This window comes from Dryobates pubescens, chromosome 2 (genome assembly GCF_014839835.1).
Source record: "Dryobates pubescens isolate bDryPub1 chromosome 2, bDryPub1.pri, whole genome shotgun sequence".
NCBI classification, from domain to species: Eukaryota; Metazoa; Chordata; class Aves; order Piciformes; family Picidae; genus Dryobates; species Dryobates pubescens.
In genome coordinates, this window is record NC_071613.1 from 29,662,014 (window position 1) to 29,675,843 (window position 13,830).

At 43.7% G+C, this 13,830-nt stretch overlaps 1 protein-coding gene and 1 long non-coding RNA gene across 2 annotated transcripts in view; both read right to left on the reverse strand.

The window, feature by feature from the left end:
- Window positions 1–5,545, reverse strand: part of ITPRID2 (ITPR interacting domain containing 2) — a 39,451-nt gene extending 33,906 nt beyond the window's left edge. Inside the window, exon 1 of the mRNA XM_009899071.2 lies at window positions 5,454–5,545. The gene's annotated coding sequence lies outside the window, so the exon portion shown is untranslated. The remainder of the gene's footprint in view (window positions 1–5,453) is intronic.
- Window positions 5,546–9,724: 4,179 nt separating this feature from the next.
- LOC128897922 (uncharacterized) overlaps window positions 9,725–13,830 on the reverse strand; it is a 60,488-nt gene continuing 56,382 nt past the window's right edge. Inside the window, exon 3 of the long non-coding RNA XR_008462640.1 lies at window positions 9,725–9,908. This is a non-coding gene — a long non-coding RNA (uncharacterized LOC128897922). The remainder of the gene's footprint in view (window positions 9,909–13,830) is intronic.

Below are 13,830 nucleotides of genomic sequence, written 5' to 3' on the forward strand. Positions count from 1 at the left end.
TCCCTCCCTCCGCCCCCAGAAAGCACAAACATCTGAGGACTGGCAATAACTTCCTAAACAATCCTCAGCCCTCTGAACAAATATGCCTTGTAGGGAATAACAACAAAACAGGTTAAGAATAACTCCAACACTCAAACACCAGGCAGTGGCAAAGCTTTGGGGTCAGCAGCCCTCTGTTGAGGAAGATCATGGGTTTCTCAGCGAAATATCCAGAAAAAAAAAAAAAAAAAGAGTGTGGGTTTTGAATGGACTAATCCAATTTCATGTATATGACAAAAACTGTTACCATTTTTCTAAAGCTTCCTGGAGAGAGGGGTGAAAAGGTGTTTTTGGTGATCAGGAACAAAATAAAAATCTTGACAGCTATGATAGCTGTCACTTGCCAGTTCTGATACTTCATAGGCTCTTCACATTTTTTCTTATTTTGATAATTTGAGCCCTCCTGTTGCTGCTCCCTGAAGGACAGGGAACCTCATGATGCCCAAAAGGAGCAGCAGAAGCCACAGAGATGACAGGTCCAATCCCTCTCTGGGTTCATGCTACATTTATTGACACTAACTGGATGCTTCCACATCTTGTCTCTGAGACACGTTTAACCAAAAGCCTGTCACCATTAAGTAGTGCAGCATTAACTCTCAAAGCCCAAACTACTTCAGAAATATAATGGTCATAAAGAAGGGGAAAGCAGATGAGTTATGTGCCTATATTGTGCATGTGTCATTCAGGTTTTTAATCAGACAAACACACAAATCTGCACAAAGACCTAAAAGTAAACAGTGCTCTGATACAGTATTTGTTTTGGTGCCATGGCCAAATTAGGCAAGGAAAGTTTGCATCTGCTTTCTAACAGACCTTACACTTCACAACCTTATTTTTCTTTCCCGTCTGAAGAGAGTTCACTCTTTCCACATATGGCCTGCTGATAGGAAGCAACCCCACTTCAATGTGCCTTTTGCAAAGCAAAGCAAAGCCCCGCTATGGTGAGATTCCAAGACAAACTGCCAGACAGACCATTCAGGTATACAAGCATGTTTCAGGTGATGAAACAGACTCTACTGAGGCTCAGATCTCCCAGGTTTCTGTGTGCCTGTCTTGTTAGGGTTTGAAAAACTTAGGACATATTGTCTACATCTGTCATGCTACAACAAGCCTTATGGTCTGAGGTAAAAACTATACCGGTTGTGTATTCTCTAGCTTTGATGGGTGTGCTCCCATCCTTCTCCTTCCCTGGTGCCTACTTCCATATCTCTACCTTTTCAATGCACAAACTCTCTTGCACTGACTTTGACAGTCAAGGTCAGTGCTGCACACTCCAGCTAGCAGAAAACAGTAAAAACAACCACCGAAACTGTCATTTTCCACCACCACTACAGCATGTTAGCAGAAAAGCAGCCCTGTCAGCCACATGTCTGCTGCCATGCTTGTAATGCTGTACAAAGGCACAGCTGCCTTTTACACCCTGCCTTTGAAAAAAACTGCATTTAAGAATAACACAGAACACAAGTTTTCACAAGGGACAAGTAGCCACACAAAAATCCTTTTGGACAACAGCAGAGACAGCTCTGCCATTCTGTGCCAGGCTGCTTTTCACCAGCAAAGCTCATGAGCCAGCTTGGCTGGCTGTGTCTCAGTGTGCACTTCGGAAGGTTAGGGTGGAGGCATCCTCCCACCTGCTGGGCCCTCAGGATGAAGTCTCCCCGCTGGAAGCACATCTCAGCAGTCTCTAGAACAGTCTGGCAGCCTTTGCACAGTAGCTGTGGAGGAGCAGCACAAGGATGCCAACAGCAAACAGAAGGCAGCCAGAGCAAAGAGCGAGTAAGCAGATGTGTGCCTGGGTCAAGGGATCCTGCTGTTTTTCATTTGCCTTCACACATTTATGATTGTGTTTTAACATACACAGCAATAACTTCTCTCAGCATCGGTCTACAAAAGAACTGAGTGAACTCTCAGTGCCCACATTGCTGTGGGACGTAGGTACTGGACAGGTAAGTGGAACACAGGCAGCCTCAAAGCTTCCTCTCATCCCAGAGGTATGGCTGCTCAGCTACCATTTGTGGTAGGGTGGTCTTCAGGAAGAAGATGAGGGTTTTACACTGTGTTGTGAAAGTGTTTAAAATTCAGCTTTTAAAGCCTTAATTGGGCAGGAGCCATTGTTTATTTTAAACTCTAAGCAAAAAAAACCCAATCTCCTCTTTCCAAAGCATTTCAAGAACTCACTTCCTGCATATCTAGAGGAGATGGATCCTAAGTACCTCTTGCATCCCCTGTATTACTGGCAGAGTTCAAATATACTCATAATAATTCATCACTACAGAGTTGACAAAAAATTCCTCTTTTCTATCAGCATAACAAAAACTTGTGTTTTCTGACTTGGCTGTACAAGAGTTAAAATGGAAAACATTTTCAAGTTTCCTTATTACTTCAAAATGCTTTTTTTCAAAATGTCAGGGGTACCAGGGAGAGAGCAAAGGATGCCATTCTCAAATGTATGTGATTCATGAAACACGTGAATCAGAAGTTTTGGGTAACATCTGACATTTCTCAGGGCTCCATAATTCTTATCAGAGTTCAATACATACTTGATTCATTTGTTTTGCTGTCGGTTGCTTTAAAAAACAAAACACAACAAAAACCCAACCACAAACAACAAAAAACCCCACGTGTCTACCAAGCTAAATAGCATGGGCTATTAGGAACCCTCCTCTGTCTTCCAAAGCTGATGTGAAAAACAGATGCCAAGTAATAAGAGCCCTAAACCGCTAACATGAATATCAAGGGACAGCTCATAATTCTTTTTATCCATGCTATAACACTGTCAGTGCTTTTAGAAACAAACAAAGGAATAAATCTTATAAACAGATCTACTTATGCAGTGGATTGATATTAAGGTTTTTTTGTGCTCGTGCCAAGTCAAACAAGAAAATGGGATTCTAAAAGTGTCAATTTTCTTCTGATATACATTGCACAAAAGCTTACATGAAGTCAGACAAAATGGATGAGTGGTTTTAGAAAATATGTAACAGAGAAAATACTTTAAGTAACTGAATGGTCACTTGTAGTAATGGTTACATTTTTGCAACAGAACTACCTTGTAAGAAGGAGGTTTTGTGATGGACCAGAAATAGAAGCTCAGTCAGCCTGCGTTGCCCACACATTGTAGCAATTAAAGCTCCCCACCAAAATAAAACCAAAAAAAGGTGTTATTAAACAAGTAAGAATTTTCAGGGAGGACAACAATTGTAAATTTCACAACAACTGTGTCATTTTAAAGTAGTGTTGTGTTGGTTTGGGGTTTTTTTTTTTCCAAACAAGACACTGTATCTGTAGAGGTATTTTATCACCCATTAATGCTGTCCTCTTTTTCCTGTACAAAGTTATCAAAAGACAATCAGTTCAGGGTTTCTATAAATAGAGTCACTTTATAGCACTGTAAGTTAAATAATCATTTTATGAGATCCATAAAAGTTCACCACTCCAGGCAGCTGAGATCACATCTCCCAAATACAAACTCTATATGCATGCACTCTGCATGTTAAGACTAACTCCAGTCTCAACAGCCTGGTTTAAGTGAGATAAACAAACAACAACCAAAAAAAGGGCAAATTTTATCTTTCTGAGGAGAACAGGAACAGGCTGCCCAAGGGGATTGTGGAGTTTCCCTCCCTGGAGATTGTCAAAACCCATGTGGATGCGTTCTGCTGTGACCTGGTATAGGTGATCCTGCTCTGGCAGGGGGGTTGGTCCCTAACATTCTGTGATTCTGTGATTCTTCTGAAAAGATTTACAACACCTCTTTAAAAGGGGCACCATAGGTTTCACCAACCTCCTTTACCTACATTTACGTCTCCATATCAGCAAAATAGTAAACTCATGCTTTATTTCCTTAAGTGTAAAATAAGATTCTCAGATTCTGGGAATTAACTGCCAGAGATGCAGACACATTCCACAGAAGCATTTGGTGCCAGTTAGCAGAGCACAGAAATAAAACTGCAAGCTCTGTGTTATTACTCAAGATTTCTGAACAACCATTAGATGTTCACATTGTCAGTTTGCAGTTTTGAGCAACTCCTTAAATTCTGTACATAAATGGTGGGGGTCACAAGGCCATGGAAGGTTCTAGACAGAAATCCTGCAGACATGGAGAAAAGTGGCACTGCAGCATTAGGAAGAATTTCTCCCTCAGGGACCTCGTCGTCCTGCACTCTCCATTTTTGTGCTCCTCACTCAAAAAAATACTTTCAATAAAGCACTAAATTGTAACACTTATTTTTAAAGATGTACTTTGTTAGGAAAACAGGACACTAAATTTCATGTAAAGACAGAAAAATCTCCCATTCTGGAAAAACAGCCTGTCAGGTCTGAACATCATATTTTAGGAATACAGCATGATTTCAAGCCTCTAGGTGCCAACACATTTTCCAAGAAACAGCCTGGAAAGATCTGTATAAAACTATAATGAGGATCCTGTAATTATGAAGCAACTCACACTTTACTTATCAGAGTAAGCTCAGTCAGCCACTCACTGGATCATAAAATCACAAAGGCACAACTGATTTCAGAGGTAAATTTTCATCTTCACATAGCTGCTTTCAAAAGCTGAAGGAAACCAGAAACATCAAGTAGGTGAGAACTTGAAATGTCATTGCTAGCTACGGCACAGCTAATTGTTAGCTTCTCCAGATCAACTCCAGCTCCAACAATTAAATTGGGGGGGGGGGGGAGGGGGGAAAGCAGCTACTACTGGATGCTTTTATGTGACTGAGCATGAAGAAAAAGTAATGCCATCACACCCTATTCCAAACACCAAGAATATACTTTGTAACACTACCAGAAACACAGAATCTATATACCATATCTCCATGAAGAATGAGAGGGCATTGACAGAAACTTGGAGAAGTCAGGTCAGACTACATTGTGCCATCACTTAAGAGCCCTAGGCACAGAGGCCACTGCCATTAAATCCGCTGCAAAGCCCAGGCAAGGCACCAGGGCAGGCTTTAAACTGGAGCCGCTCAGTGAGAAATATTGCCGCTCCCAAGATAACGCTACCTTCCTTACTCCGAGTTCCTCTCTCAGTGACGGTCTTCAGCCTCATTAATAAGACACTAGGGAGAGAAAAGATGCCAAAGGGCAACTCATCTCTATCCATACGTGCACACACTACTGCTCCCCGTGTAACTCCAGCTGAAGGCATAACCCACGCCAATACCAAGAGGTACCTGGAAGGCTCCTGACAGCGCCAACGCCAAACACGGCTTTAGAACAGAGATGGCCACTAACACGAAAGGGAGCACATCTCGTTCTCCCCCGTCGGACGAGGGAATCACCCAGCTCGCCACCCCGCTTGGGGGACGGTGGGGCCACGGGCTCCGGTTCGCAACGCCAGCCACCAGCGTTAGCCAGAGCGAGAGCCGCAGCGGGAAGATAGGGGCAGGTCCGGCGGCAGCACCCACCTGCAGTCCTTCAACCATATCGCGATCTTCTCATTGGGAACGCTGTGGCCTTAAGGGCAGAGCAGAGGAGAAAAGCCGGCAGTCAGTAACAGCCCGTCCGTCAGGAACGGCTCACCGCGGACCCCTGAGGCCGCCCACGCAGCCAGCCTGCGGGGGTCCCAGGGGCGCGCAGGCTGCCGGCCCGGCCGCCCAACTGGCACTGACCTGCTTCTGCGGCCAGCGGCAGCTCTCCACCGGCGAGATCCTCCTCCTCCTCCTCTTCCTCCTCTTCTTCTTCCTCCTCCTCCTCCTCCTCGCCGTGGGCCAGCGCTGCCGCCGCCGAGAAATCCTCTGCTTCCGACGCCTGCCAAGAGTCCCGGCTCTTGGCCCAGGCCTTCCTCTTCTGGGTCGCCCCTTGCCACTCCTCCGCCGCCGAGGGCTCCTCCATCGGGACGGCGGCGCCGGCGTGGGCTTTACACCGGGAGGCGAGCACCGGGGAGAGCCAACCTGCCGGGGAAAGGGGAGCTGAGCGGTGCCATCCGTCCAGCAACCGCGGCCGGGAACGGACCACTGGGGTCTCGGGGCCGCCCTCCCCACAGCCCCACGGGAGCGCCGCCGCCCCTCTCTCACAACCCCACACCCACCCGCGATCACACCCCGGCCCGCCCCCAGACCCACTTACCACCGCCCCCCCTCCCCCCGCCCGGCTTCCCTGCACGGCCGGGCAGAGTCCCGCCCGGCTCCTGCCGCCGCCCGGGACGCAGCAGGAGGGCAGGGGGGCGAGGCTGGGGTCGGGTCGGCCCGGCGCTCTGTCCGCGGGTACTCACATAGCGCGCCGCGGGGAGACTGCGCCCGCCCGGACTGCGGACGACGGCGGCTCTGACTTCCTCATACCGCTGCGGGTAGAAAACTCAGCGGCCACGTGATGGCGGCGGGGCCGGCGGCAGGTCGCCTCCTGCCGGGGCCGCTCGCACCGGCCCGGCCTGGGGCCGCGGGAAAGCCGCCGCGGGGCAGGGATGCGGGGGGTCTAGGCTGTGGGCTGGCCAGGACTAGGGTGGCGTGGCCGGGGAAGCGGCGTAAGGGCCGCACCACCCGACTGGGCCTGGCTGGGCTCAGCAGTGCTCCTTAGCCAGGTCCCGGACAGCTAGCTGCGGGCGCGCAGAGGATGTTTCCAATCCGAAACGCAGGTAGAACGGACGAGAGTATTTTTTACATTTGTTTTCCTGGGAGGAATCAGAGTGCTGGGAAGAGGGATGGCACAAGAAGGCACATAGCTTGGCTAGGCACCCACTTCTTTCTCATTTGCAGAGCTGGGAGATCAGGTAAGTTTCTGGTCAGAGTCAGATGTCTTAAAGGGCACTGGCAGTCCAAACAAGGCCTTGTTAAAGGCTTGGGTGCACTTGAAGCCTTAATCATCTGTTTTAGGATGCACTTAACCAACCAGAAACCCTGCAAAAGATGAGCCTTCATATGTGGGAAGGAGATGTTGCACTTTTGGTGTTGGGAATGGAGAGCTGTTTCTCAGCCACTGACTCCTTGCTCACTGACATGCCTACCAAAGTCACTGCAACAAAGAGCCCTGTGCCAGGCACCTACCTTGCCAGCACCTTACTTGAGAGTGGCCATGGCTAAATCACTCCCTGCTGGCATAAGGGGCCAGTCCATGCCTCACTGGGGAAGCAGAACCCCAGCACTTCCTCATGTGGAGGAAGTGCCTGTGCTGAATTAACCCAGTACATTTGCTGAGCTTGTCTGCAGCATAGAATCAAAGAGTTGATTTGGTAGGAAAAAACCCCAAAACTTTAAGACCATCATTGACTAATTCTACCAACTCTGGTGCTAAACTGCATCCCTCAGTACCATGTCCCTGCATCTTTTCAACATTTCCAGGGATAGGGATTCAACCGCCTCCCTGGGGAGCTTGTTCCATTGTTTGAGAATCCTTTCAGGGAAGAAGTTTCTTCTAATGTCCAACATACATCTCCCCTGGCTTTGTTGCCCCTCCCTGGACCCACTTCAGCTGAAGTTCCTCATAGGTGTATTTCTAGTATTGGAATTTTAAAATATTTTTATGGTCTCATTGGCAATAGCCTAGCACAGCATTACTTTGACATAAGGATCCATATTTCTGGTTTATGCATATGCATAAACAGCTGTATCTATTAGAAATTACTCTTGGAGGTTAAGCTCTTAGGGAGGCCTGGGGGGTGGGAGGGAGGACCCGGAGAAGTTTAACCCTTGCCATTGCTCTGCTGCCTCAGAGGGAACACAGTAGCTTCTGGGAAGTAACAGTTGAGCTGGCATGGCAAAGGGTGAACAGTTGGGAGCTAAAAGCAGCTACTGTCTGCCATGCCAATACATCCTTAAGGAGTTCTTAATCCAAAAATGACTGACATTATTGTCTATAATTGCTTGTCTGTTGTGACAACACTTACTGGGAAAATGTTTGAAATGTAAACAGCAGCCATTAGCTTTTTGCAATGAAGTCCTGCCAGTGCCAGACTGGGCTCTCATTTGCACCTTCATTCCATCCCAAGAAAGTTCCCTTTTAACTCCCTACGAGGAAGGATTGCACACTCAGATCCTATATTAAGCAGAATTTTTTTATTAAGGAAAATATCTGGCATGTTATTTCTTTTAATACTTGCAATCACAATGTGTTTTGTTCTGTAATAAAAGCTTCTTTTGCTTCAGAATGTAATTCGTTAGTTGTATCTCAAAGAAATTCACTACTGGGAAAAAAAATCCTGTCAAGTCACCCTGTCACTTAGATCAAATTCTTTCTTCCCAGATTACTTTTGAAACTGTTCAACCGAAAAAATGCATAGGCAGAAGTTAGATAAGGGAGAAACTGGTTTACAAGAGTTATAAATTCCTAAAGGAAGATTTATAATCACAGCACCATTAGCAGTACAGGCATTGCAGTAAAAAAACACACACACATTTTAAGTATAATAATAAAATAACTCTCACATTTGTCATCTGGGTGTTGGCCCTGAGTATATAAATGTGTGTATGAATACTCAGATACAGTTTAGCCCGAAGTATGGCACTGAATCACTGTCTTTTGTTCTTCAAAGATCAAAAACCTTTGAAGAGGACATAATTCAATTTTTGCCTGCAGAGAATTCTTTCAGATACAGGAACGTCTAAAAAAAAAAAATCCTACAAAACTGAAAAAGACATAAATTATGTGCTTCCACTGATTCCCTTAGCCCAAGTGTATTGTCAGTGGCACTTTTCTGCTACAGTAGGGCTAGGCTTTCCCCATGCTTTTGAGAAAATAGTTTCTCTGACTAGATCTGTACGTCAACAAATCCTTCACTGTTCAGAAAGGATTATAATCTATCCATCCATATAGTGTGCAGGAATAGGGATAAACAGCTGGAAACCAAAAAACTGTTTATAGCCTACATAGCTGGGCCCCTAGTAGCATGGTCAGAGCCTGCACTTCTTCCTCTGCTGTCTCCCCAGGAACTACAATTCAGAGGAGAATGGGAGCAAATGGGATCAAGAGTTGCTGGTGAGGTCTGGACTAGCCAAATTTGGAAGACTTTTCCTCTGTTTTCCAGCTCAGGAGAGAACTAAGCTTATCCCACCCCAGGAGGACCATCAGTAGCAGGACAACATGCTGTCAAACAGCTGCCAAAGCCCCATTATGTGCATTTCACTGTGGAGGGGACAGTGCCCACAAAAGTGGATAACACATACACAAGCTACTAGACAGTGTGATTAGGAATAGGGTTATGCCAGAAAATAATTTTAAAAATTAAAAAGAAAATCCAAGCAAAATTCTCTATGTGGCTACTGCCTTCATTTGAGAGAAGAAATGGGAGTCATTTTAAAGGCTATAGCATTTAGAGAAGGGGACTTAACATGGCAGTGAGAACTGGTTCCTGGTAAGTGGGAGAAACTCCACACTGCTGCCTAATGTAGGTCTGATCTTGGGACAGGCAGCTCCAAGTTAGCTGTTTTATGACCATAACTGGATGTCCATACTACTGGCTTTTTCCAGACAGAAGAAAGCAGCAGCTAATAAATAGTTCACCTTAGCATTGTAACAAAAAATACTCCTACATAGTGACAAAGCTGTGATAAAACAAAACTCTGCAGTTACTTGCTGTGGCAGGGTCTGTGTTTTAAGAGCAGGAGAATGCATGAAGAAACACACAACCCAATGTCATGTACATCTTTAAAGTTTCCACAGCTCCATTTTAATAAATGCACTTTGCTAAATTAAGTAATTTTTTTCTGAGCCAAGGTTATTAAAAAAGAAACAACAAAAACACCCAAGAAATTCTACTGAGGCCTCTGTTACACTACAAATGAAAAAGACAACCTGTCCAGACACTGGTAGTATCCATTCCATGTCAAAAGAAAGGGCCTGCAACTGCCTTTTGCAGTGTATTACTTCAGATGATCCACTGCAGGGATGGGTGGTTTGGTCTCCAGATTTTTCCATTACACATTCTTGATCTGCAAACAAGAGCAAGAGACTGGAAGTCAGTTTTTGCACAGCTTCTCTGAGGTGGTGGTGATTGGGAAGGTGCCGCTGTCTTTCTTCAAGTTGCTTTGGCAACTTTGTAGCTTCTCCAAGTCTGTCTCTCCTCTCTGGTCCTATTCTAGTGACAGCAGGAGACCAAGCAGCACCTCTTTCTCCTGGAGAGCCTCTGTAGGCTTCTTCACTCTGCCAGTGGGAATGCTTCCCCCTCCCCCCCGCCCTTTTTTTGTTGTTGTTGTTTGTCTCATAGGCTGTTATCTATTATTTTAGGCCTTTTGAGAGCTTTGTCTCTCATAATGGTGATACCAAGCATGGCAATAATCTGCCATTTTAGACTTTTGCAGATTTTCTTAGCATACTTAAAAATGGAAAACTCTTTTTTTTTTTTCATATCAGCACAGCTTGCTGGAACCAAACTGAGTAACTGGAATATTATATTGCTAAGGCAGAAAAGAGTGTCTCCTTGCATCCTATGAAATCTATATGCCTTAAGATAATAAATAATGAAAATTATGCCATGAAACAATAACATTCTGCATTTCATATTTTTTCTACATTTTCATTTTTAAAAATGCATATTTAGACTGAAATATTGTAAGTTCAAGATAATTACATCTGGGATGTCATTCAAGTATCTTTCTTCATAAGAAGAAAATCATATGTTTGATTTGGAAGTATCACTGTTACCAGACAGATGGTTTCTCTCAAATATATGGAGTAGAGAGGATGAAAAACAACCTGGCAGTTTTACTCTAATAAATTAAAATATTAGGACAGCCTCTATGGCTTTGCCAGTCATTTTGTTTATACAAGAGTGATATGCATGTTGTTTCTATAAGGTAAGAAACAAATGCATTGAGATTAATGGAAAAGTACAACTCTTCAGGCTCTTTTCAAACCAAATGTTGTGTGTTTTATAAAGTAACTTGCATTTCTGGGACATCTTGCAGCAGTAGGAAGGAGGAAAAAACCCACTTCCGTCAGGGCGTTTACAAGAGCTATAGCATAGCAAGAGGAAGTTTCTGAAGGAAGAGCCGGATGTCTGTACTGAAGTGGATTACAGCTGCACCACCAAATCTGAGGGAGGGAACTGAGACCGAGTATAAAGAAATGCCCGAAACAAAACACCATGTAGAAGAGAGCACAGTAAAAGTGGCTTTAAATCTTCCAAGATGTAAATGCACTTCATGTCCCTGAATTACATCACAGTGGGTAGCTGTAACTTTTGAAGATGTTAATGTCTTTGCCAAGAGAGCAGGGCAAAGAAATAAACCCACAGATGCCGGAAATTAAGCTTGTGGTTCATTTTAATTTTAAATCTGATTCTGTGAATTTTCTCATTCAATGCTCTCCTCCTTTATATTTAGCAACTGTGTTCATTCCCTTTCTGAACACCACCCTTGCATGACAATGGTGTTGGGACTGTGTCCTTTTATGCATCTGTATTCTATACTGCAGGACACTGTGTGTTACTTTTACAGCTAATGAACTTTTAAGACAATAATTTAATTTATAGCTACTGTTCCTCCTCATTAGTTTTAAATACTGCTTGTTTTAAATGGCTGATAAAGGAACTAGCCATGAAAAATTGAGAAGAGAAATACTAAGCTGCACTTTGAAGATCTTTCTTTATCTTATCCTTCATATTCAAAATCACTCTGACAATATTTTGAGTCCTGTTTCTGCTCTTATTGGGGTTGAAACTGATGAAACTCTGCATATTTAGAATAATTAAGCTTTTTAACATGCATCAAAGTATAGAGTAGCTGTTACATTGTCCACTGTTGAATAGCAATGTGCAGGAAGACTCAAGAAGGGAACTCAGCACATCCAGGTCTGACCAATGTACCATACTTTTCCTTTCAAATCCAGTTAGAAAACTCACTGGATGGATTTTTTTGCAATGAGTGAGCGAAATAATTTCACCAGCTCCAGACTGAAGGCAATCAAGTTTCCTATAGATTCAGTTTTTCTGATTGGATATTTTTGCTTCCACTGTCTCCCATCATTGGAGAATTTGGAGTGTGTCATTCTTTGGTATATTGCCTATTTTCTGACTATGAGCAGTTTCATGGTGCAGCCTTTGCTACACAACTGTCCAGCTATTTCATGAAATGTACTGAAAACTTAACATTGACTCCCCTTTCATCTCTATAACTGAGCTGAAATTGGCCAGTAAATTCAGAAGATAGGACAAGAGGAAGGTAATCTAGATAATCTCTGTTTTCTTTGGAAATGAGGATTATTTTTTTTTAAATCCAACATGAAATATGAGCTTGAGATTCATTCCCCATGATGAAGTGCACACAAATGCTGTGCATAAGCAAGTCTAGATGACACATCCCTTGCTTGTCATCTGGAACTGAACAGCTCAATGTGCGTGACTAGTTATTTATGAAAATGTGCTGTCAGATATTTACCCAATGTGCCAAGTCATCAGTGGGCTTGGCTCACCGCTAAAATTAATGCATTTCCTTTCCTTGTGAAGTATGGGAAATTTTAGCGTGATAGCAGTATTGACTTTAAGGTGTTAGGACTGAGTTATCCTATAGCTGTGACAAACAGTAGGGCAAAAACCATTAGGAGAAAATTCTAAGCAGAAACCAGTAAGAGTTTCCAAGTTAAACCACAGCTAAGATGGGCTAGACAGTCTTGGTGTACTCACATTATTTGCAGTAAATCTCATTCACGCAGTACTGAAACATCAGCTCAGAAGAACGTTGGTATTCACTCAGTTCTCAGCAGTGGGAACACGGGAGTTGTGTGGGAGGGAGACCCTGCAAAGAAGGACGGTTTACAGCTCCTTTGAGCTAACCCTTGGCCAACCTCAGGCCATCAGTTAAAGACTATTGCAGCAGGAAACAGAGGAAAGTTTTATCGGTGCTTAAAAAGTCAATACATAATCCCAGTAAAATGAAGCTGGAGCAGCAGAAAGAAAATGACAGTTTTTCTTTTGCAGCATACATAAGGTAACCACTTCTGAACTTAGGTGCAGTCAGAGCATTGTGTAAAGGTCAGACTTCCTGCATGGAGCTGCTTGAAGATGAAAAGGCATATTTGACTTCATGAGCTCTTCCACACCGATCAATAAACTCTAAAGAAAGATTTATTTATGCAACACAATAACTCTTTGATGAGTCACTAGGCTATTTCAGCCCTTTTCCATACACATTTAATGGTCAGATGGTATCATTCTAAAGAGGATTTTCCAGTCTAACAACACCATCTTGTTGTATGTATTTTTAAATGTTTATAAATGGATATTCCAGTGTTTGAAGTACAGAATATTTCTCTAGCTGACTGGTCAGAAGCTGGTCTGATCCAATAGAAACCAACAGCCATTCCTCTTTTGCAGTTCTTCAGTGACTTGCACAAATTCATTTGATGTGCTCAGCAAAAGTAGCTCCCACTGGGAAGAAGCACAAGTCAGAAAAATATCATATTTTGTTCTAATTGGGTACCTCATTGCTGTCTATGGTCCTGGCTGGCAAAATCCTTTGTGCGTAGAATTTGATTAACTTTAACCTTAGCTCCTTAAAAAGTATAGCAGGGACTGGTAGTGGCAAACCTGACACCAAGATTGTATGGAAACAGAACCTATACTGCCAAGAGAAACTATCAGGCCTTTTGGTGATAAATGATCACCATTTAGTTTTATCTGTCCTGTGGGCTTTATCTGTCCAGCCCCCATTAGATGATAATTTAATACTGCCTTTGAGAGCATTCATTAATTTAAACTCACATGCCTTCAAGCCCTGAACTCTGCCATAGATTTTTCCCATTCATTTGATGGATTAAAATATTAACTGGAAGTCCAAGTGCAGCATCCAAAAAAATAAACTCATCTCTTTAAAATTATCTGTGAGATAGAGGACAACTTTCCTTCCTTGTTGCATG